General features: G+C 31.4%; 1 protein-coding gene across 2 annotated transcripts in view; it reads left to right on the top strand.

Moving 5' to 3' along the window:
- Window positions 1-295: 295 nt before the first annotated feature.
- Window positions 296-26,852, top strand: part of LOC132718259 (inositol hexakisphosphate kinase 2-like) — a 59,653-nt gene continuing 33,096 nt past the window's right edge. The window contains exon 1 of one of the 2 annotated variants that reach the window (XM_060701909.1): window positions 296-380. The gene's annotated coding sequence lies outside the window, so the exon portion shown is untranslated. Of the gene's footprint in view, window positions 381-9,265; window positions 9,336-26,852 lie in introns of those variants that run through there. The other variant, XM_060701911.1, reaches the window with a different exon arrangement.

Below are 26,852 nucleotides of genomic sequence, written 5' to 3' on the forward strand. Positions count from 1 at the left end.
AAGAGTTAATAATAAGTGTTAAAATTTTCTAATTTTTTTTTTATTCTTGATTTTTACTGACCCATACATGTACATGTACATTATTTACAGTAATAACACTTTCGTCCAAAATGTATGACTTTTATTTTTCAAAATACTTAGCCATTTGATTATTTTTGCCCTACTTTGTCCCATGAAACAGAAACATAGTTGATTATTTTTGTCCTATTTTCTCCCATGAAACAGAAATATAGAGACGAATTCGAGCACGTAAAACAACAGTTTAATTTGCACGGCCTATCATTGAATTGCAACAACTGAGTAATTGAAACACGATTTACTTTACGGAAATACTTTAAAGAGTGGATACGGCAAACTATCAATGAGGAATAACACATGCTGTAAGTTAAATATATATACTACATATTTTAATTATAACTTTCGCTTGTTGGTAATTGCCTTAAATAATTTATGATATTATGATTGTTGATATGATTACGGAGTGTGACTTATATTTGATATATTTGAATGATTGCATTGTGTATGATGATGTATTTTGTACAAGTCCGAAATAAAGTTTCAGATCTGTTCTGTTCTTGTTACATGTAGCAACAGTCTAATAAAATGCATAATTCTCGTTACAAATGAAATATACGAAAGTGTAACATAGTTTAAGGTTAAAAGTAAAAACTATATGTAGTATAATAGATTGAATAGAATATAACATTGTATATTTTATAACAATACATCACAGAATAATAAAATATTACTATTTGGTTATCAAAACTCACCCTAAAAACCTCAACCAAACTCTTACGTTGCAGTTCGTTAATTTTATGATACACCAGTTGTTTTTTTATCACAAATTCATTTAATTCATTGGATCGCATGTAAAATTATTTCGGTGGATCCCAGATACACCATTTCGGTGGATCCCAGATACACCATGTCATTGTATCGCATGTACATCTATTTCGGTGGATCGCAACAATTATAGGGTAACTTATGTTCACCTATTACGGTGTATCGTATGCGCATCTATTTAGTGGATCACATATACGCTCATTTTTGTGTATCTGAGATACACAGTATTTGGTGTATCGCAGATACATTAACGTCGGTAGATCGCAGATTTGCCAATTTCAGTGGATCTGTGACGCAGATACAATCATGTCAAAGGATAGCAGATGTTACACAACCTGTTCGGATGCGTATAATTATTTAGCTACGACCTCGTGATATAATTCCTCGCACCCGAACTCCAAACAGTGATTTTATTTAGCTTGGGATATTTTATTTGTTAAACAACACGCCATTAGTTTAGCTATCAAACTAAATCTTCTGCAGGTTGTTTGTTTTCATCTTGACTTATTGTAAACTTACTAGTTATTCGACATCTTTTTCCCGGTGTCTGCCGGACAGGCAATATGTGTGCGATATAGTATATGGTGGTGTGACATTAGGCTGGCTATGATGATATTAATGCAATAAAGTTAAATGAGGTTCACCACGGCCGAGCATCTTATTATACCCCCGAAACGAAGTTTGGGGGGCTATATAGGAGTCACTCGGTGGTCGGTCGGTCGGTCGGTCCAGCGGTCCGTTGCATATTTCTTGTCCGGAGCATAACTTGAAGACTAATGATTGGAATTCAATACAACTTCATACAACGATCAAGCACATTAGAAGGAAGTGCAGTGATTCTATTTTGACTAATTGCAGAGTGATTGCCCTTTGTTACTTTTCCTTGTCCGGACCATAACTTGAAAACTACTGGTTGGAATTCAAAACAACTTCTTACAATGGTCAAGCACAATAAGGGATGTGCAGTGCACAAGAACCATAACTCTATCTAAAGTAATTTCAGACTTATTGCCCTTTGTTACTTTTCTATTGCTTTCTTTTGTCCGGACCATAGCTTGAAGACTAATGGCTTGTATTCAATATAACTTCATACAATGATTAAGCACATTAAGAGGAAGTGCATCCACAAGAATCATAACTCTTTCTTGACTAATTACAGAGTTATTGCCCTTTGTTACTTTTCTTTGTCTGAAGCATAACTTGAAAACTGCTGGTTGGAATTCAAAAACACTTCATACAATGGTCAAGCATAATAAAGGAAAGTGCAGTGCATAAAAACCATAACTCTATCTAAAGTAATTACAGGGTTATTGCCCTTTGTTACTTTCCATTGCTTTTTTTGTCCGGAGCATAACTTGAAGACTAATGGTTGGAATTCAATATAACTTCATACAATGATCAAGCACATTTAGAGGAAGTGCAGTGCACAGAAACCATAACTCTTTCATGACTCATATAAGAGTTTTTGCCCTTTGTTACCTTTAATTGTCCAGTGCATAACTTGAAAAATAATGGTTGGAATTCAATGAAACTTCATACAATTGTCAAGGGCATTGAGATGAAGTGCAGTGTACAAGAACCATAACTCTATTTCGACAAATTACAGTTATTGCCCTTTGTTATTTTGTTTGGTCCAGTGCATAACTTGAAAACTAGTAGTTGGAATTCAGTACAACTTCATATAATGGTAAAGGGCAATAGGAGGAGGTGCAGTTTACAATAACCATTACTCCATCTTCAGTATTTGTAGAGTTATTGCCCTTTGTTTTTTTCCTTGTCCGGTGCATAACTTAAAAACTCATGTTTAATCAAATGCAACTTCATACAATGAACAAGTGCAATGACGGGAAGTGCAGTGCTCAAGAAGCGTAACTCTTTCTGGACTTATTACAGAGTAATTCAATAAAACTTCATCAATAGTCAACCACATTAAAAGGAAATGCAACATACAAGAACCACAACTAACTTTAATTGCCCACAACCATAACTCTATTTCAATTCTTTGCAAGGTATTCTGTTACTAGTAACTAGTGAGTAGTAACTTCCTCATTTCCAAAGCAGTCTTGCGGGGGTATTAATCACATTTAGTGATAGTTCTAGTTTAAAGATAGTACTTGTTAATATATGTTGTGCCGATCGCAAATAAATTGGTTAATTAATTGGTGTCGGGCTATATTCAAGTTAAAAATAAAAAAATAAAAAATAAGAATAAAGATAAACACATACATGTAACATTTATTCGTGCATGTAGTATTTCACTTGTCTTGAGAATTCAAAATAAAGCCCCAAAAGCGATTTATAAGATGAGTCATAAATTCTTAATCAAAAGTTTTAATCTGTCATGAACATAAAATGTGTTTATTTCCGTATCAGTAGTTGTATAATTATATAATTTACAGTGGTTGTATATCTATCAAGACGAAGGTTGTTAATCACGCTTGTTATCACGCATTACTTCTTTACTTTTTGAAGTTGTGCCATTTTTCCATACCAATACAAGAATCCTGGGCGCTGTACGTGTATCTATAGCATCAAATTGTCACGAAACAAACCCGGAAAGCATTCACACTTTTTTTCTCTCTTCAGATTCAAAATATTAGCTTCATCCATTACAGCAATATTTTTTGTTTTTGTTCTCGTAGACAGTGAAATAAGTTACAGGTTTATGTAAATATTCATGATGGATATAATCGGTAAAACACACCCCAAAACGACACGGATGAGTTTTTTAGTACTCATCATTCTCCGAATGGTTACGAAGCGTCATGGACTGACGAAAACTTTCGCTTGTGGTATATGTATCTAGACATCCATACGAAATAAAATATGTATATTCACAATCATTTTAGGTCTGAATTTGCCTAAAAGAAATGTTTAAATGTTTCGTTATTATTTTTGTAATGAAAATATGTAATAATTTAAGAAAGAGATTTTAAAAAGATCAACGAAAACAAAAAAAGTCGAAATTTTAGACGGTAACCTGTATGTGGTATTCACGCTGAAACAAGTGCTTGCACCGCACGTATCTAGCACATCTGTGTCATTTTATGTATTGCAATACATTTCATTCTAAATTGATATTTTTTAAACATAGTTTAGTACATTAAATTTCTGCATGTCTTATTAAAGGAAGCCAGATATAAATTATGCTGTCTGTGATCTACCGATATGTATTGTATCTTCGTCAGTGTTCTTCCGATATTTAAAACATAAAATAAATACATCTTATGTAACATCTGCAAAATCAGAACATTGCCAGTTAACATAAAACATCTTTTGTTCATAAAAAGTGACACCTAAATAATGATCATAGTTTACGGTGAAATTTATAGCCTGCACTATTTAAAATTCATATATTTTCGAAGGAGATACTGTATTTTCTCTGGCCTGTCGTTCAAGCCGTCTATCTGTGCTTGGGGCTTACGCACCCTAGCACACCATTCTCGTGGTCTTAGCCTACTTTATAGGGCCACTACCCTCGGCATTGGTCAGGACACCGGCAGCTTGTCCGCAGTACAAGTCTTAAAATCTTCTGCCGATGCACTGTGCCTTCTCAGCGACAAGTACGCTCCGAGGGGAAGTGAGAAGTGGTGACACGGTAGGTATTTATCTGCAGCAGTGGCATTATCTATTCAATGGAGTGTCTGTTTATATGTTACATCGACAAGCTCATGCTGTTGATATGTAGCAGTGACATGACCGTATAAAGTGTTGTTTTTTGCGTTTATCTCTAAAAGTGCTGTACATGTTGAGAGTCGATTACATGTCAGTTTTAAAAGAAACTTGCTTTTTTAATCTAATGATTATTGTTCCAAAGCATCTTGTAAGTAAGCACCCTTGAAGTATCTATCTATTGTGTCAACATTATCGATAACAATAACCGAAATATGCAATATCAAATGCAAGATACATGTATACACACTTAAGTGTATCGTATTTAATTCAGTGAAATTGACCCGAATTTAGTTCTGCTTTTTAATATGTAAGCTGTAAATTTTTTAGGCGGACGTTTTAGTCTGTCATACTCAAGATTCGGTTTATGTATCAGTACATGAATTTGGTAGTTACATAATTCACAAAATTTACGATGCTTGTATAGATATCGCAAATTAATCACACTTGTAGGCACGCAAGTAAATCAATAACGTATTTTTTTGTAATAAAAGGGGTACTAGTACATATATCACACCGTATTACCTACGCCAGTGGTGATAGATTGCTGCAGTGATCACGACCCACTCAAAATATTTCAGTAACTGTAGAAACTAGTCCAAAATTACCTGATAGTTTCTCCAGTCAATGAACAATAAATTCATAGAAACGAAATTGTCCTTCTTAAGATAACATAACATAAATTGGCATTAAGTAGTACAAACTTAGTTATAGCTATATATATTACAAGACTACTTGTCAAATTTATAACCTACCTGTTGTAGTAATCAGTAAATTTTGATTCTCTGTCATCACTGCAGAAATCTGTCACTACTGCGCCGGTTATACGGTTGGTACTCATTCTACTACTGCTCGGAGTACTTATGGTGTCCCCCTGAGGTTCATTTTAGGTCCTATTTTATGTCTTATATATGTCAATGACATGTCTGCAACCCTAAGAAATAAGCTTTATTATATTCTTATGACTCAGGTATCCTTGTATCTGGTAAAATAAATCTGAAAAAATTATCTCTTATGGCATGAGTCTTATAAGTGATTGGTTAATTTATTATAAATTGTCTTTGCATCTTGGCAAGAAAGAGTTTATTCTTTTTGGTTTAAATTTCAACTTAAACAGGGTCCTTAATTGCCTCCAGGTCACATGTAATGGTACTGATATAAAGTACACATCTTTTGTTAAGTATTTAGGTGCAAAACTTGATCAAATGTTTTAGTCGTCGCCTTTGATGCTTTGCATCAATGCTTTTCTTGTCCCTACTTTAATGCGACCCAAATATTAAAACCAATACATGGCATTTTCGGGATGTCATGTGATTAAGGTTAAGGACAATGCTATATCCATTTAAAAACGTGCGAATTTGAAAAAGTTCCATTTCCGAACAGGTGCGTGTCACGCGACTATTCCTGCAAAAATGTCACATTTAATATTCAAGGCAGAGATGTAAATGTTAATGCAGGGAATACTGGATCTCTATTTTATGGTGGCTGATTTTGTACGCTTTTGTGTGTCGCTTTGTTGCTAGCGTTTGGCGCTTTGTCGTGTTGTCGCTAGCGACAGGACGTCATGAAAAAAGTCCGACAACGCGCCGTTTTGAGCTTTGTCGTGTTGTCGCTAGCGCCAACTAGACGCACAAAAGCGTATCAAATCAGCCACCATACTACTTTCTTTTATATTTTGGTGCGTGTACATAACCATGGCCGTATGCACATGAAGTAACATCGTGGAATTACGTGCTCTGACGCGCGAATTTATGTTACAAACTACTTAATAAGATTTATTCATACAGAAACGTTAAATAATATTATTCCGGTTTTTTTTAATTTGAATAAATGTTTTCCTAAAAGAAATCTTCAAGCTTACAACAATGTCAATATACACTACATTTCCCATGGTCTATTAGAACAACAAACATAGTAGCATGCCTTTGAATGAAATATGAATCACTGCAAAAAATATTAATTTTTTATTTTTAGTTTCGATAAATTTTGTATTTTAAATAATTGATATTTAAAAATAGAACATTGTTGAGATATTTGTTTCCTGTCCCTCTTTCACCCTTGTAGTCTTGATTGTTGTTTTGTTGTCTGTTTGTTGTTGTTATTGGTGTTGTTATTGGTGTTGCTATTGTTGTTTAATCTTGACTTTTGAAACACTTTTTTTGTTTTTGTTTTTTGTTTTATGAAAGATCTAGTGGAGAGAATGAATCATTTGTGCATATTTAAATTACCAGTTGTTGCCAACAGCTCGACCGAATATTTGATTGATTTCATACGGATAAATCATGGTTGTTTTTTTCACTGTGATTTTTTTGTCATGTATTTAATTTATTATTTCTGTTATTGAAACAGGTTATTCATAATAATGCCATGCATGAAAATAGATACACTTTTTTACAAATGAAAAAGGGGTATATTATTTGTAGCATTGTTCAAGTTGTGATTTCATGTTATATGACAAGGGGTGATTTAAGTTATTATATGAGAAAAGGAGATTATTACATAATATGAGATTATTTAAATTTTTTATATGAAGAGAAATTGTTTAAGGTTTTTATATGAAAAGAGTTGATTTAAGTTATTAAACGAGAAGAGGTGATTTAAGTTATTATATGAGAAAAAGTGATTTAAAGTATTATATGAGAAGAGGTGATTTAAGTTTTTATATGAGAAGGGGTGATTTAAGTTACCATATGAGAAGAGATGATTTAAGTTGTTATATAAAATGGAATGGTTTATGTTTTTACATGAGGAGGGGTGATTAACGTTCGTTATAAATTGAGTTAAGTTATTATAAAGAAGGGACGATTAAAATTATTATTTGAGGAGGGGTGATTTAAGTTTTTTACATAAATGGGTTAGTTAAAGTTATTAAATCTTTATGAAAAGTAAGTTTTTAAATTGTTATATGAGAAGGGATGACTAAAGTTATTATATGTAAGTTGTTATATGAGAAGAGGTTATTTAAGTTCTTTTATAAAAATGGTAGTTAAAGTTTTATATGAGAAGGGGAGTTTAAAATTGTTATATGAAAAGGGTTTTTTTAAGTTGCTATCGCAATTTAAGTTATAAACATGCATATGAAAATAGATGATTATTTCTACTTGCTTTCTATAAAGAAAAATAATGATTTAAGTTAACCTATTTCTTAGTAGGGGTGATTTAAGTTGTTTTAAAGTGTTTTTTTTAAAGTTATTCTTTTCATTGCGATAATCTTAGTTGTTTTATTGTCATTTTACGTGGTGGTGATTTTTCTGAGGATGGTGGTTTAAGGCCTTTTATTACATTTAAGTAGATCATATGTGGTGATCTGATAATTTAAGTTATTGTATTGACTACTGGCGACTTAAGTCGTTGCATTCTCTGAGAAAGAAGCTATTTACTGTGATTTTAGTAACTTTATTGTGATTTAATAACGTTATTGTGTGGGTATGACAATTTAATATCAATATTAAACGCCAATGTGTATCAATTTGTTATATACCGTCAGAAGACTACCATGTTTTGGAACCCCACGTTTACCAAAATCCTTTGATACATTTGAGGACTTTACAGATGCACAAAGGACATGCACATGTTTTGTCTCTGGATATCAAATGCATTAAACTGAAACTCTCTTTCATCTTTCATTTATCACAAAGTTCAGTTTATATAATATCATATAAAAGCGACGTTTAAAATACAACATGTTTTGTCTATTTGAAACAATTGGTAACAGATGCGATTATTTGATTGGATTTAATGATCGAATAGAATCTTATTTCACATGTGTGCTCACATTGTTTGCTCTATTTAAACACGTTGATATTTTAGCTAACACATTATGTAAACAGCTGTAGCTAATTATATATACATTGTATTCAAATCAATAGAATATAAACAAATTGCTTTGAGCTATACACACTTAAAACAAACCGTAAGATGCGGAAAAGATACAACGCTATCAAAAATAGATAGTATTCACTAACATAAACAGAAACCTCACTTTTTTAATTTTCGTTTTAAACATACTGTATATGTTAACAAAGAAATCAAGTTCGAGAAAAGTAGTAGTAGCAATAATAATAATAATAATAATAATAATAATAATAATAATGATGATGATAATAATAATAATAATAATAATAATAATAATAAAATAATGATAATAATAATAATAATAATGATAATAATAAAAAAAGTAATAATAATAATAATATTAACATTGATAATAATAATAATAATAATAATAAAAATGATGATGATGATGATGATAAGAAGAAGAAAGAGAATATGTTTTTTTTATTTATTTTTAAAAGATGTCAGAGATATAAAACCGGTGTACCCTTTGAAAAGAAAGTCTGTTTACGGTGTTTAGGTATAACTACATTATTTGAAGCAGATCTTAAATTGCGAATTTAAAATATAAAAAATTCAGATACATAAGAAGGTGAGTGTATTCAGTGAGCTGCGAATTAGGGATGTAACATAGAAGGTTATTACAAACTTTAAAAATACGAGTTACTAGTAAGTGTTACAATTTTCTATCTTTGCGACTTTATTCTTGATTGTTACTGAAACATGTACACGTACATTATTTACAGTGATAACACTTTATTCCCATATGTATAATTTCCGTTTTCGAAACTCATTTGATTATTTTTGTCCTTTTTTTCTCCCATGAAACAGAAATATAGAGACGAATTCGCGCACGTAAAACAACAGATTAATTTGCGCGGCCTGTCATTGAATTGCAACAACTGAGTAATTGAAATATGATTTACTTTACGGAAATACTTTAAAGAGTGGATACGGCAAAGTATCAATGAGGAATAACACATGCTGTAAGTTAAATACATATGATACATATTCTGATTATAACTTTCACTTGTTGGCAATTGCCTTATTTAATTTATGATATTATGTTGTTGATATGATTACGGAATGCGACTTATATTTGATATATTTGAATGATTACATTGTGTATGGTGGTGTATTTTGTACAAGTCCGAAATAAAGTTTCAGTTCTGTTCTTGTTACATGTAGCAACAGTCTAATAAAATGCATAATACTCGTTACAAATGAAATATACGAAAGTGTAACATAGTTTAATCATTTCCTACGGTTAAAAGTTAAAACTATATGTAGTATAATAGATTGAATAGAACATAACATTGTACATTTTATAACAATACATCACATAACAAAAACAAAATACGATACATTTATCTCATATGTATACATGCTATATGTCTGTACTCTAGTACTTTTATTATTTTGTTATCAAAACTAAACCCTAAAAAAACTTACGTTGCAGTTCGTTAATTTTATGATACACCAGTTTCTTTAGATCACAGATTCATTCAATTCATTGGATCGCATGTAGATTTTTTTCGGTGGATCGGGGATACACCATTTCGGTGGATCCCATGTACATCTATTTCGGTGGGTCGCAAAAATTACAGGGTAACTTATGTTCACCTATTACGGTGTATCGCATGTACATCTATTTAGTGGATCACATATACGCTCATTTTTGTGTATCTGAGATACACAGTATTTGGTGTATCGCAGGTATATCATTGTCTGTAGATCTCAGATTCGCGAATTTCAGTGGATCTGTGACGCAGATACACCCATGTCGAAGGAAAGCAATGTTACACAACCTGTTCGGATGCGTATCATTATTTTGCTACGACCTCGTGATATAATTCCTCGCATCCTAACTCCAAGCAGTGATTTTATTTAGCCAAAATATCACTGTTTGGGATATATATTATTTCTAAAAGAACATGCCATTAGTTTAGCTATCAAATCAAATCTTCTGCATGTTGTATGTTGTCATCTTTAATTCCGGTAAACTTATAAGTTATTGGCCATCTTTTTCCGGTATCTGCCGGACAGAGACAATCCGTGTGCCGTATAGTAAAATGGTGGAATGACATTTGGCTAGCAATGACGATATTTATGCAATAAAGTTAGACGAGGTTCACCACGACTGAGGATCTTATTTAAAGATAGTTCTTGTTAATATATGTAATGCCGATCGCAAATAAATTGGTTAATTAACTTGTGTCGGACTATATTCAAGTTAAAAATAAAAAATAAGAATAAAGATAAACACATACATGTAACATTTATTCGTGCATGTAGTATTTCACTTGTCTTGAAAATTCAAAATAAAGCCCTTAAAAAAGACTTATAAGATGAGTCATAAATTCTTAATTAAAAGTTTTAATCTGTCATGAACATAAAATGTGTTTATTTCCGTATCAGTAGTTGTATAATTATATAATGTACAGCGGCTGTATATCTATCAAGACGAAGGTTGTTAATCACGCTTGTTATCACGCATTATTGCTTTACTTTTTTAAGTTGTGCCATTTTTCCATACCAATACAAGAATCTTGGGCGCTCTACGTGTATTTTTCGCACCACGCTGTCACGAAACAAACCCGGAAAACATTCACACTTTTCTCTATATAAGCTTCATCCATTACAGCAATATATTTTGTTTTTTGTTCTCGTAGACTTACAGCTTTATGTAAATATTCATGATGGATATAATCGGTAAAACACACCCCAAAACGACACGGATGAGTATGTTAGTACTAATCATTCTCCGAATGGTTGCGAAGCGTCATGGACTAACGAAAACTTTCGTTTGTGGTATATGTATCTAGACATCCATTCGAAATAGTAAGAAAGAAATTTCAAAACAAGTCACATAAATTAGAAAATATATTTATTCTTAATAATTTCAGATCTGAATTTGCCTGAATGATTTTGTAAATGTTTCGTTGTTAATTCTGTAATGAAATTATATAAATTATATAATTATTAATAATGTTTAAAACAAAAAGGTAGAAGATATAAGACGTTAACCTGTAGGTGGTATTCACCCTGAAATAGGTGTTTATACCATACGCATCTAGCACCTCTGGTGTCATTATATTGTATTGTATTACATTTTATTCTAAATTGATATTTTTAAACATAATTTATTACATTTAATTTCTGCATGTCTTATCAAAGGAAGCCTGATATAAATTGTTCCGTCTGTGATCCTCCGATATGTATTGTATCTGCTTCAGCGTTCTTTCGATATTTTAAACATTAAAGAAATACATCTAATGTAACATCTGCAAAATCAGAACACTGAAAGTTATCATAAAAAATCCTTTGTTCATAAAAAGTAACAACTAAATAATGAATTTACGGTGAAATTTATAGCCTGCACTATTTAACTTGATATATATTCGAAGGAGATACTGTATTTTCTCTGGCCTGTCGTTCAAGCCGTCTATCTGGGCTAGGGGCTTACGCACTCTAGCACACCATTCTCGTAGTCTTAGCCTACTTTATAAGGCTACTACCCTCGGCATTGGTGTCCGCAGTACAGGTCTTCAAATCTTCTGCCGATGCCCTGTGACTTCTCAGCGACGAGCACGCTCCGAGGGGGTGAGAAGTGGTGACATGGTAGGTATTTATCTGCAGCAGTGACATTATCCATTCCGATGGAGTGTCTGTCTGTTTATCTGTAATACCGACAAGCTCATGCTGAGAGGTGTCATGTTCATCTGACCGTACAAACATATATTACTTATTTCACAAGTTTCACAACTTTTTTCGGAATGGTTCTCGTAACCACGGGATTTCTTGTCAATAAACATTCTCATGTCCGTATAACAAGTCACAGAATCATTAACACTATAGTGCAATAATATTTTTAGGGAGTGTCAAACTATGTATCACCATTTTACAAAACAACATACGTATCAATTACAAAAAAGGTATGTTAACTATAATTTATTCATTTGTAGGTGTGTATAACTTTTAAGTACTTTTTAGAAATTATTTTAAGTGTGGCTGGTTTTAATTTACTTTACAGACGCTCACGTTTAACCGATGTCTCAGTGCGATATATATATATATATATATATATATTATATATATATATATATATATATATATATATATATATATATATATATATATAATATATATATATATATATATATATATATATATATATATATATATATATATATAACGCTTATGAACTGTAGAAATATGATGTTTATTGCAAATACATAAAATATCTTAATTAACTATATGATAGAGGAAACAGATGTACCTACGATAAATGGTACATGTTATGTTTAGTTGCTTATCAGCGTTTTGCCCTGGTAAATTATTTCAAATTCATCGCTACTTTCTTGTTCAGGTGATTATAGTCAAACATACGAAGTTCATACTCATGATTGCAGGGGGATATTTTCTGTGCAAAAAAATAACAAAAAGAAAGAATAACACAAACCGAAACTACTAGTATAATACTGATGAAAAACGTAAGATCGAGAACACAGGAAAACGAACAAACACACGATAATGAACAAATAGGATGTAATATACCGCAAAGAGGATTTAGCATTTGGTAAAACGGAAATACTTTCAAGAAAATACTTTCAAGAAAATGAATATGGGTCATATAAACATGAATTAAGTTTGTATACGCGGTCTTTTTAGCTCACCTGTGCACATTGTGTTTATAATTTTCAACCAACATGTAGTTTTTTATCACTAACATCAGAGGCCACAGAAACTAAAATGTTTTATACGCGGACGAATGTTTCCACTATCGCTCACTTTCTGGAAAGGGAAAGCGTAGACACGGCCCTGTTCGCTCACCTTTGCACGTGAGCTGCGAATTAGGGATGTAACAAAGTGACATTTATGGTTAATTAATTGTACATGTTTTAATTATCTTATTTGATTTATTTGATTCAAGGTTTAATTAGTTTTAATTTCAAACTTCATTACTTAATTGTATGTCAATATAATTATCATGTCTTTGAAATGTTGTCTCATAAGATTTGAAAGTTTAACTACATATACATTTCTGGCAGTGAAACAACACCATGTTATTTGTCTGCCAGCTGACGGATGTTGTTCACTTCGACAATGGTATTTCATTATTTAAGTACAGTTCATCAAATTGGACGTTAAAATGACAATTTGATATAAACCATTTTCATTTTTGTGATAAGTGTTATATGACAAAGAATTACTAAAGTTATTATATGTAAGTTGTTATATGAGAAGGGATGACAATAGTTATTATATGTAAGTTGTTATATGAGAAGAGGTTATTTAAGTTCTTTTATAAAAGAGGTAGTTAAAGTTTTATATGAGAAGGGGAGTTTTAAATTGTTATACATGTTATATGAGAAGGGTTTTGCTATCGCAATTTAAGTTATAACAAGGTTAGCTTTTAAAAAAGCTAGTAGCGACTCGCTTCGTAATTTTTTTCAAGGGGTGCGTTTAAATGTAAAAATAACAGTTCTGTTAGCTGAAGAGACTTCAGCGAACATCAAAATAAAAGTGACATAAAGTTATGGAAGCCAGTTTCACTCAGTTTAACAAAGAGGAATATGAGTATATATGAAGATGCATGTAAACAGATAGAATGAAGTCCCTATGTCTATGCACATTTACTATATGGCCTTTTGACCTTGACCAAATAAATGTTAGATAGGTAGAATTCATAAAAATGCCTCTTTATACGAAGTTAAGTTGTAATATGATATTTAGTATTGAATTGAGTGAAAGACACAAGTCCTAAAGTAAACACAAGTTGTCAATTAATTCAGCCAGAAAAGCCGGGATCCTATTAAAAATATAGGGATCCCGGGAATTAACCAGTCTTAGGTGCTTTTTAGATAAGCCGGGATCCTATTAAAACATATAGGGATCCCGGGAATTGACCAGTTCAAGAATATATTTTCAGAAAAGCCGGGATCGTATTAAAGTATAAAGAGATCCAAGGAATTGGCCAGTTCAAGAATAGTTTTCAGAAAAGCTTGGATCGCATTGAAACATAAAGTGATCCCGGGATTTGACCAATTCAAGATTGTAGTCTTTGATTTTTCCAATTAATTAGGCATATAATTATAAGTATTGTGATTTTTAAGTTTGTTGATAAATACCTCTAAATATATTTATATCCAAAGTTTAATAAATTTAACGTTCATTACATACAATAAAAAACTTAACGTTTAATGGCCTTTCATTACGACAATAATCAACACAAATATAGTTTATAAGTTTTTCCTCTATATCTTATACGATCCCGGATCCCGGCCAGTCCGGGCGTCCCGGATCCCGGCCAGTAAATATATACACTAAATACCGGAAAGGATAAAATGACCGGACAAAAGGAAAAAGAAAAAAAATGCTCTGAGCCAGGTGTACACTTATGTTAATTAACCAAACGAAAACTTACTACAGAGGAACAGGTGAAATCGGTAAATCAAAAGTCAGTGTTAATATGATTTATTGAAAAGAATTCATGAAAACAAACATTTTTAATCATCATAATATATTTGCGCTCAAAACAATACTTGCTGCTTTTTAAATATGGCGTGAAAATTGAAGGTTTTTTGACGCTATGTAAGATTAAATTTGATTGGCTAAATAATTTTGGATCCTAGCCCTGATAGATAAATTTTTAAAGAAAGCTGGAAGCCAAGCTTCGATTAAATTTTTGGATGGATTCGGAGTTTTAGGTTGTTTCTCAGTAAAATCATAACGTAATACCGGCTCGCCGTGGCGAGCCGGCAACATGCATATGAAAATAGATGATTATTACTACTTGCTTTCTATAAAGAAAAATTAATGATTAAAGTTAACCTTATTCTTAGTAGGGGTGATTTAAGTTATTTTAAAGTGTTTTTTAAAGTTATTCTTTTCATTGCGGTAATCTTAGTTGTTTTATTGTCATTTTACGTGGTGGTGATTTTTCTGAGGATGATGGTTTGAGGACATTATTACATTTAAGTAGATCATATGTGGTGATCTGATAATTTAAGTTATTGTATTGACTAGTGGCGACTTTATTCTTTGCATTCTCTGAGAAAGAAGCTAGTTAACATGTTCTTGTGATTTAATAACGTTATTGTGTGGATATGACGATTTAATATCAATATTTAACGCCAATGTGTATCAATTTGTTATATACCGTCAGAAGTCACTCTTCCATGTTTTGGAACCCTACGTTTACCAAAATCCTTTGATACATTTGAGGACTTTACAGATGCACAAAGGACATGCACATGTTTTGTCTCTGGATATCAAATGCATTAAACTGAAACTTTCTTTCATCTTTCATTGATTACAAAGTTCAGTTTATATTATATTTTATAAAAGCGACGTTTCAAAAACAACATGTTTTGTCTATTTGAAACAATTGGTAACAGATGCGATTATTTGATTGGATTTAATGATCGAATATAATCTTATTTCACATGTGTGCTTACATTGTTTGCTCTATTTTAAACACGTTGATAATTTAGCTAACACATTATGTAAACAGCTGTAGCTAATTATATATACATGGTATTCAAATCAATAGAATATAAACAAATTGCTTTGAGCTATACACCCTTAAAACAAACCGTAAGATGCGGAAAAGTTACAACGCTATCAAAAATAGATAGTATTCACTAACATAAACAGAAACCTCACTTTTTTTAATTTTGTTTTAAACATACTGTATATGTTAACAAAGAAATCAAGTTCGAGAAAAGTAGTAGTAGCAATAATAATAATAATAATAATAATAATATAATAATAATAATAATAATAATAATGATGATGATAATAATAATAATAATAATAATAATAAATAATAATAAAATTGATAATAATAATAATAATAATGATAATAATAAAAAAGTATAATAATAATAATATTAACATTGATAATAATAATAATAATAATAATAAAAAATGATGATGATGATGATGATAAGAAGAAGAAAGAGAATATGTTTTTTTTATTTATTTTTAAAAGATGTCAGAGATATAAAACCGGTGTACCCTTTGAAAAGAAAGTCTGTTTACGGTGTTTAGGTATAACTATTTGAAGCAGATCTTAAATTGCGAATTTAAAATATAAAAAATTCAGATACATAAGAAGGTGAGTGTATTCAGTGAGCTGCGAATTAGGGATGTAACATAGAAGGTTATTACAAACTTTAAAAATACGAGTTACTAGTAAGTGTTTACAATTTTCTATCTTTGCGACTTTATTCTTGATTGTTACTGAAACATGTACACGTACATTATTTACAGTGATAACACTTTATTCCATATGTATAATTTCCGTTTTCGAAACTCATTTGATTATTTTTGTCCTTTTTTTTCCCATGAAACAGAAATATAGAGACGAATTCGCGCACGTAAAACAACAGATTAATTGCGCGGCCTGTCATTGAATTGCAACAACTGAGTAATTGAAATATGATTTACTTTACGGAAAATACTTTTAAAGGTGGGATACGGCAATAGTAATCAATGAAGAATGAGGAGACGACATGCTGTAATTAAATACATATGATAACATTATTCTGATTATAGACTGGTTTCACTTAGTTGGCAAGTTGCCTTATTTTTAATGATGATGATTATTGTTGTGATTATGAATACGGAAATGCGACTTATATTTTGATAATATTTGGAATGATTACATTGTGTATGGTGGTGTATTTTTTGTACAAGTCCGAAATAAAAGTTTCAGTTTCTGTTCTTGTTACATGTAGCAACAGTCTAATAAAATGCATAATATCGTTACAAATGAAATATACGAACGTGTAACTAGTTTTTAAATCATTTACTACGGTTTTAAAAGTTAAAACTATATGTAGCTAAATAAATAGATTGAAGAGAACATAACATGTGTCATTTTATAACAAATACATCACATAACAAAAAACAAAATACGATACATTTTTCTCATATGTATAACATGCTATATGTCTGTCTCTAGTACTTTTATTATTTTGTTATCAAAACTTAAACCCCTAAAAAAACTTAGTTGCAGTTCGTTAATTTTATGGATACACCCATTTCCTTTAGATCACAGATTCATTCAATTCGATTGGATCGCATGTAGATTTTTTTCGGTGGATCGGGGGATACACCATTTCGGTGGATCCCATGTAACATCTATTTCGGTGGGTCGCAAAAATTACAGGGTAATTATGTTCACCTTTACGGTGTATCGCATGTACATCTATTTAGTGGGATCACATATACGCTATTTTTGTGGTATCTGGAGATACACGTTATTTTGGTTGAATCGCAGGTATAATCATTGTCTGTAGATCTCAGATTCGCGAAATTTCAGTGGATCTGTGACGCAGATACACCCATGCGAAGAAAGCAATGTTAGCAGAAACCCTTTTCGGATGGTATATTTTTTGCTTCACGACCTCGTGATTAATTCCTGTCCTAATCCAAGCAGTGATTTATTTGCCAAAATATTCATGTTTGGGATATATATTATTTCTAAAAGAACATGCCATTAGTTTAGCTATCCAAATCAAATCTTCTGCATGTTGTATTGTTGTCCATTTTAATTCCGGTAAACTTTATAAGTTATTGAGCCATCTTTTTCCGGTATCTGCGCGGACAGAGACAATCCGTGTGCCGATAAGTAAAATGGTGGAATGACATTTGGCTAGGCGAGATGACGATATTTATGCAGATATAAGTTAACGAGGTTCCCACGACTGAGGATGCTTATTTAAAAGATAGTTCTCCTTGTTAATATATGTAATGGCCGATCGCAAATAAATTGGTTAATTAAACTTTGTGTCGGAGCGGATATTCAAGTTAAAAATAAAAAAAATAAGAATAAAGAATAAAACATACATGAACATTTATTCGTGCATGTAGTATTTCACTTCTTCTTGAAAAAATTTCAATAATAAAGCCCTTTAAAAAAGACTTATAAGATGAGTCATAAAATTCTTTAATTAAAAAGTTTTAATCTGTCATGAACATAAAATGTGTTTATTTCCGTATTCAGTAGTTGTATTATATATGTTACAGCGGCTGTATATCTATCAAGACGAAGGTTGTTAATCACGCTTGTTATCACGCTTATTGCTTTTACTTTTTAAAGTTTGCCATTTTTCACATACCAATACAGAAATCTTGGGCGCTCTACGTGTATTTTTCGCACCCACGCTGTCACGAAAAACCCGGAAACATTACACTTTTCTCTATATAAGCTTCACATTACAGCAATATATTTTGTTTTTTGTTCTCGTAGACTTACAGCTTTATGTAAATTTCATGATGGATATAATCGGTAAAACACATCCCAAAACGACACGGATGAGTATGTTAGTACTAATCATTCTCGCGAATGGTTGCGAAGCGTCATGGACTGAACGAAACTTTCGCTTGTGGTATTGTATCTAGCATCCTTTCGAATTAGGTAAGAGAGAAATTTCAAAGCAAGTCACATAAATGAGAAAAATATATTAATTATTAATAATTTTAAAGATCTGGATTTTGCCTGAATAAATTTGTAAATGTTTCGTTGTTAATTTTGTAATGAAATTATAATAAATTATATAATTATTAAATAATGTTTAAAACAAAAAGGTAGAAAATATAAGACGTTAACCTGTAGGTGGTATTCACCTGAAATAGGTGTTTTATACCATACGCATCTGCACCTCTGGTGTCCATTATATTGTATTATTGTATTACATTTTTTCTAAATTGATATTTTAAACATAATTTATTACTTTAGTTTCTTGCTGTCTTAAATCAAAAGGAAGCCTGATATAAATTGTTACTCCGTCTGTGATCCTCCCGATATGTATTGTATCTGCTTCAGCGTTCTTTCGATATTTTTAAACATTAAAGAAATACATCTAATGTAAATCTGCAAAATCAGAACACTGAAAGTTATCATAAAAAATCCTTGTTCATAAAAAAGTAACAACTAAATAATGAATTTACGGTTGAAATTTTAGCCAGCACTATTTAACTTGGATTATATATTCGAAGGAGATACTGTATTTTTCTCTGGCTGTCGTTCAAGCCGTCTATACTGGGCTAGGGGGCTTACGTAAACACCTCTGCACACACCATTCTCGTAGTCTTAGCCTACTTTATAAGGCTTACTACCCTCGGCATTGGTGTCCGCAGTACAGGTCTTCAAATCTTCTTGCCGATGCCCTGTGACTTCTCAGCGACGAGCACGCTATCCGAGGGGGTGAGAAGTGGTGACATGGTCGGTATTTATATGCAGCAGTGACATTTCGCCATTTCCATGGAGTGTCTGTCTGTTTATCTGTAACTACCGACAAGCCTCATGCTGAGAGGTGGTCATGTTCATCTGACCGTTACAAAAATATTATTACTTATTTCACAAGTTTCACAACTTTTTTCGGAATGGTTCTCGTAACCAACGGATTTCTTTGTCAATATAACAATTCTCATTCGGTATAAAACAAGTCACAGAATCATTAAACATTATAGTGATAATATTTTTAGGGAGTGTCAAACTATGTATCACCATTTTACAAAACAACATACGTATCAATTACAAAAAAAGGTATGTTAACTATAATTTTATTCAATTTGTAGGTGGTGTATAACTTTTAATTACTTTTTAGAAATTATTTAAGTGTGGCTGGGTTTTTAATTTAACTTTACAGACGTTCACGTTTAAAACCGATTTTTGTCTCAGTGCGCATATATATATATATATAATATATTATATATATATAGGTATATATATATATATATATATATATATATATATATATATATATATATATTATATATATATATATATATATTATATATAATATTATATATACGCTTATGAACTGTAGAAATATGATGTTTATTGCAAATAAATAAAATATCTTAATTAACTATATGATGAGGAAAACAGAGGTACCTACGTAAAGTAATGTTATGTTTGTTGTTAAATCAAGCGTTTTTGCCCTTGGTAAATTATTTGCAAATTCATCGCTATTTTCTTGTTCAGGTGATTATGTCAAACATACGAAGTTAATACTCTTGATTGAGGGGATATTTTTCTGTGCAAAAAAAACAAAAAGAAAGAATAACACAAACCAAACTATAGTATAATATGATGAAAAACGTAAGTCGAGAACACAGGAAAAACGAACAAAACACGAGAATGAAAAATGGATGTAATATACGCAAAGAGGATTTAGCTTTGGGTAAAACGGAAATACTTTCAAGAAAATTACTTTCAAGAAAATGAATATGGGTCATTAAACATGAATTAAGTTTGTATACGCGGTTTTTTTAGTCACCTGTGCCATTGTGTTTATTTTTCAACCAAATGTAGTTTTTTATCCCTAACATCAGAGGCAAGGAAATAATGTTTTATACGCGCGGACGAATGTTTCACTACTCGCTCCTTTCGGAAAGGGAAAGCGTAGACAGGGCCTTTCGCTCACCTTTGCACTGTGAGCTTGGATTAGATGTAAAAGTCGAATATGGTTATTAAATTGTACATGTTTTATTATCTTATTGATTTATTTGAATTCAGGTTTTTAATTATTTTTAATTTTCAACTTCATTACTTAATTGTATTGTCAATATAATTTCAGTCTTTGAATGGTTTGTTCTAAGATTTAAAGTTTTTCGTGAAATACTTTCTGCAGTGAACAACACCAGGTTATTGTCTGCAGCTGACGTGGATGTTGTTCCACTTCGACAATTGGTATTTCACTTATTTATAAGACAGTTCATTCATTGACGATTTAAAATGACATTTGATTATAAACATTTCATTTTTGTGATAAGTGTTATATGACAAGAATTATAAAGTTTTATTATTAGTAGTTTTATTTGAGAAGGATGCGATAGTTATTATATGTAGTTGTTATATTGAGAAAGAGGTTATTTAATTCTTTATAACAAGAGGTAGTTAAAGTTTTAATATGAGAAGGGGGAGTGGAGTTTTAATTGTTATACATGTTATATGAGAAGGTTTTTACTATCGCAATTAAAGTTATAAAGGTTAGCTTTTTAAAAGCTAGTTTCGACTCGCTTCGTAATTTTTTTTTCATAGTGGGTGCGTTTTAATGAAAATACAGTTCCTGTTAGCTGAAGAGGACTTCAGCGAACTCAAAATAAAATGAATAAAGTTTATGGAAGCCGTTTACTCAGTTTAACACAAGGGATAATGGTTATATGAGATGCATGTAACAGATTGAATTGAGTCCCTATGTCTATGCAATTTAAATATGGCCTTATTGACATGACCAAATAAATTTATATAGGTTGAATTTCATTAAAATGCCTATTTTACGAAGTTAGTTGTTATGATATTTAGTATGAATTGAAGTGAAAGACAATCCTAAGTAAAAAAGTTGTCAAATTAATTCAGCCAGAAAAGCCGGGATCCTTATTAAAATAAGGGATTCCCGGGAATTAACCAGTCTAGGTGCTTTTTAGATAAGCCGGGTCCTATTAAACATATTAGGGATCCCGGGAAATTGACCAGATTCAAGAATATTTTTTCAGAAAGGGGATCGTTTAAGATAAAGAGATCAGGAATTGGCCAGTTCAAGAATAGTTTTCAGAAAAGCTGGATCGCATTGAATTAAGTGATCCCGGGTTTGACATTTCAGATTGTAGTCTTTGATTTTTCAAATTAATTAGTCATATATTTAAGATTTGTGATTTTTAAGTTGTTTGTTTGATAATACATCTAAAATATTTATCCCAAGTTTAATAATTTAACTTTTTATAATAAAAACTTAAGTTTAATAGGCCTTTCTATTCGACAATAATCGAACCAATATGTTTTATTAAGTTTTCTCTATATCTTATACGATCCCGATCCGGCAGTCCGGGCGTCCCGGATTCCCGGCCAGTAAATATATCCTAAATACCGGAAAGGATTTTAAAATGACCGGACAAGAAAAGAAAAAAAATGCTTGAGCCGGTGTACTTTATGTTAATTAAACAACGAAATTAATTTACAGAGGAACGGTGAAAATCGGTAAATTCCACAAAGTCAAGTGTTAATAGATTTTATTGAAAAGAATTCATGAAAACAAACGTTTTTATCTCATATATATTTGCGTCAAAACAATAACTTTCTGTTTTTTAAATATGGGCGTTGAAAATTTGAAAGGTTGTTGACGCTATTAAGATTAAATTGAATTGCTAATAATTTTGGATCCTAGCCCTGATAGATAATTTTAAAGTAAGCTGGAAGCAAGCTTCGATAATTTTTGGGGATTCGGAGTTTTAGGTTGTTTTACTCAGTAAAATCATTTAACGTATACCGTTTCGCCGTGGCGGCCGGCAAAACTGATATGAAAATAGATGATTATTACTACTTGCTTTCTATAAAGAAAAAATTAATGATTAAAGTTAACCTTATTCTTAGTAGCGGGTGATTTTAAGTTATTTTAAAGTGTTTTTTAAAGTTATTCTTTTCATTGCGATAATCTTAGTTGTTTTATTGTCATTTTACGTGGTGGTGATTTTTCTGAGGATGATAGCTTGAGGACATTGTTACATTTAAGTAGATCATATGTGGTGATCTGATAATTTAAGTTATTGTATTGACTAGTGGCGACTTAATTCTTTGCATTCTCTGAGAAGGAAGCTATTTAACATGTTCTTGTGATTTAATAACGTTATTGTGTGGATATGACAATTTAATATCAATATTTAACGCCAATGTGTATCAATTTCTTCTATACCGTCAGAAGCTTCACTCTTCAATGTTTTGGACCTACGTTTTACAATCTTTGATACATTTTGAGGCTTTACGTGCACAAACGGAATGCACATGTTTTGTCTTGGATTTATCAAATGCATAAACTGAAACTTTCTTTCATCTTTTGATTTATTTACCAAAGTCAGTTTATATTAGTATTTTATAAAACGACGTTTCAAAAAACAACATGTTTTTATGTCTATTTTGAAACATGGGGTAACAGATGCGATTATTTGATTGGACTTAATGATGAATCTAACTTATTTTACATGTGTGCTTACAGGTTGCTCATTTTTAACCGTTTTGAATATTTTTAGACTAACACATTTATGTAAACAGCTGTTAGCTATTATTATACATGGATATTAAATCAAGATTATATAAAATTCTTTGGTTAATACACCCTTAAAACAAACCGTAAGATGCGGAAAAGATACAACGCTATCAAAAATAGATTGTATTCACTTACATAAACAGAAACCTCACTTTTCTAAACTTTAAAGTTATGGTTTTTTTTCGATTATACATATAATTATGTTAAGAAAAAGTTCAATAAAGAGGAAAAAACTGATCTAACAGCAATAAGCATAAAATACAAAGTATATTAATGATAAACCAAAATATAGCTCTTCAGAATACAATATTCTACCATAATATTACAATCATAAATAATAATAATGATGATGATGATGATGATGATGATGAGAAGAAGGAGAAAAAGAGGGATATGTTTTATATATATTTTATCTATTTATCTATTTTACAGATATATTTATTTTCAAAAGATATCAGAGATATAAAACCGTTGCACCCTTTGTAACAAAAGAAAGTCTTTTTACGGTGTTTAGATATGACTACATGTTATTATTTGAAGCAGATCTAAAATTGTGATTTTCATTGCTGTAAAATATAAAAAATTCAGATACATAAGAAGGTGAGTGTATTCAGTGAGCTGCGAACATAAAAAGTTATTACAAACTTTAAAAATATGAGTTACTAGTAAGTGTTACAATTTTCTATCTTTGCGACACTATTCTTGATTGTTACTGAACCATACATGTGTATTATTTACAGTAATAACACTTTCGTCCCATATGTATGGCTTTTATTTTTCAATATACTTAGCCGTTTGATTATTTTTGCCCTACTTTGTTTCAAGAAACAGAAACATAAATTCGAATTCGAGCACGTAAAACAACAGTTTAATTTGCACGGCCTATCATTGAATTGCAACAACTGAGTAATTGAAACACGATTTACTTTACGGAAATACTTTAAAGAGTGGATACGGCAAACTATCAATGAGGAATAACACAGCTTTAAGTTCAAATAACATATACCTACATTTTTAAATTTAACCCTTTCGCTTGTTAGTAATTGGCCCTTAAAAATAATTGATGACTTATGATTGTTGATAATGTTACGGGGAATGACTTTATTTGATATTATTTGAATGATTGCTTTTGTATGATGATTTGGTATTTTGGTCAATCCGAAATCAAAATTTTGTTTTGGGTTCGTTGTTTTACAGTGAACGTTCAAATTCAAAATGCTAATATCGTTACAAATGAAATAACGCAAAAGTTTAAAGAAGGTTACATAGTTTAACTTTTCCCTACGTGTTAAAAGTTAAAAGTTAAAACAATATGTAAGTTAATAGATTGAATAGAATATAACTTTGTACATTTTTTATAACCCAATACAATCATATAACAATAAAATACGATGCATTTATCTCATATGCTATAAATATGCTACATGTATATGTCTGTACTCTAGTACTTTTTTATTATTTGGTTATCAAAACTAAAAAACCTAAAAAAAACTGGAAACCAGTTGGGTACGTTGGCAGTTCTCTAATTCCATGATACACCGTCTTTTTTAGATCACAGATTCATTCAATTTATTGGACATCGCATGTAAAATTATTTTGGTTGATCCAGGATTACACCATTTCGGTGTATGTAATGTATACACATTTTTTTCGTGGGATCGCAACAATTATATGGGTAACTTAAGTTTTACGGTGTATCGCATGTGCATCTAATTTAGTGAGATCAAATATACGCTCATTTTTGTGTATCTGAGATACACTCTATTTGGTGTTAACGTGGGGATCGCAGATTCGTCAAAGTTCAGTTGATTTGTGACGCAGATACACCCAAGTCGAAGGATAGAAGAAGTTACACAACCTGTTCGGATGCGTATTATTATTTTGCTACGACTTCGTGATTAATTCCTCGACAGTGACTTTATTTAGCGAATAAAATCACTGTTTTGGAATATATTACTTTCTTAAAACAACATGCCATTAGTTTAGCTATCAAACTAAATCTTCTGCATGCTGTCTGTTGTCATCTTTGACTTCCGGTAAAACTTACTAGTTTATTCACCATCCTTTTCCCGGTATCTGCCGGTGCGATATAGTATATGGTGGTATGACATTAGGCTAGCTATGATAATATTTATGCAATAAAGTTAAATTAGGTTCACCACGGCCGAGCCAAGACAGTTCTTGTTAATATGTGTAATGCCGATCGCAAATAAATTGGTTAATTAATTGGTGTCGGACTTATAAATAAAAAAATAATCAAAGCACAGAAGGCGCTGAATTTGTTTGGGTCTCAGAATGTCAGAAAGGTGAAGGTTGTGAGATTATAAAACAATCTGTTTTTGTATAGTGCCACCAATGCTTTCCAGCGTTTTAATTGTAGTAGATTGGCTATAAGACTAATTGCAACACTGATATTCGATCTTAAACAATTTGAAAAAAAAATGAGTTGCCTTAACTGGGCTTTGAACTTCAGACCTCTCGCTTTCTAAGCGAGCGCGCATACCCCTCGGCCAGGGTGATTTTACATGTTAATGACCTGCAGAAAACCATATTATTCTAGTTAGGGTTTGTAATGACGCTAACTGTTGTTTAACACTTGTGTAAATAATCATGGCGCTTACTATAAGCATGTATATCTATAAAGAATAAAACAAAATTAGAAATCTTCGACTATTCAGGAATTACTTTGCTTGGAAATTAATCCGCCTGTCATGTGACCATATTTACGCAGTGATCTCCCCTAAATTTTTCGGCCTAAGTGTTACATATAAAGGGAAGTAACCGCTTCAAAAAAGCGGACTACTTTCGGCACTTGCAATTAACAGCATTAGAGACTGAAATTTCGCTACCATTATTTGTTTGGTCTGACGACCCAAACGAATAAAAATCAAACCAAAGATAAACACATACATGTATACCTTTATTCGTTCATGTTTTATTTAACTTGTCTTGAGAATTCAAAATAAGGCCCCAAAAGCACTTGTAAGATGAGTCATAAATTCTTAATCAAAACTTTAATCTGTCATGAACATAAAAATGTGTCTATTTCCGTATCAGTAGCTGTATAATTATATAATTTACAGTGGCTGTATATCTATCAAGCCGCAGGTTGTTAATCACGCTTGTTATCACGCATTACTGCTTTACTTTGTGAAGTTGTGCCATTTTTCCATACCAATACAAGAATCCTGGGCGCTCTACGTGTATTTTTCGCACCACGCTGTAACGAAACAAACCCGGAAAGCTTTCAAAATCTTTTTTCTCTCTCTCTCTCTCTTCAGATTCAACAGGGCTGGGAATCAAAACTGCGTCGTATCCTACAAAATGTAAACAAACGCCGCCATCTTGGAGCGAAAAATGTATGTTTTTGTTTATAACTCTTTTTGTTGGAAATGACTGAAAACAAGATATATGTATTAACACGCTACACTATTTTCCGCTTCG

The sequence above is a fragment of the Ruditapes philippinarum genome, unplaced genomic scaffold, assembly GCF_026571515.1.
Source record: "Ruditapes philippinarum isolate M1 unplaced genomic scaffold, ASM2657151v2 ctg274_1_1_1_1, whole genome shotgun sequence".
In the NCBI taxonomy this organism is placed as follows: domain Eukaryota; kingdom Metazoa; phylum Mollusca; class Bivalvia; order Venerida; family Veneridae; genus Ruditapes; species Ruditapes philippinarum.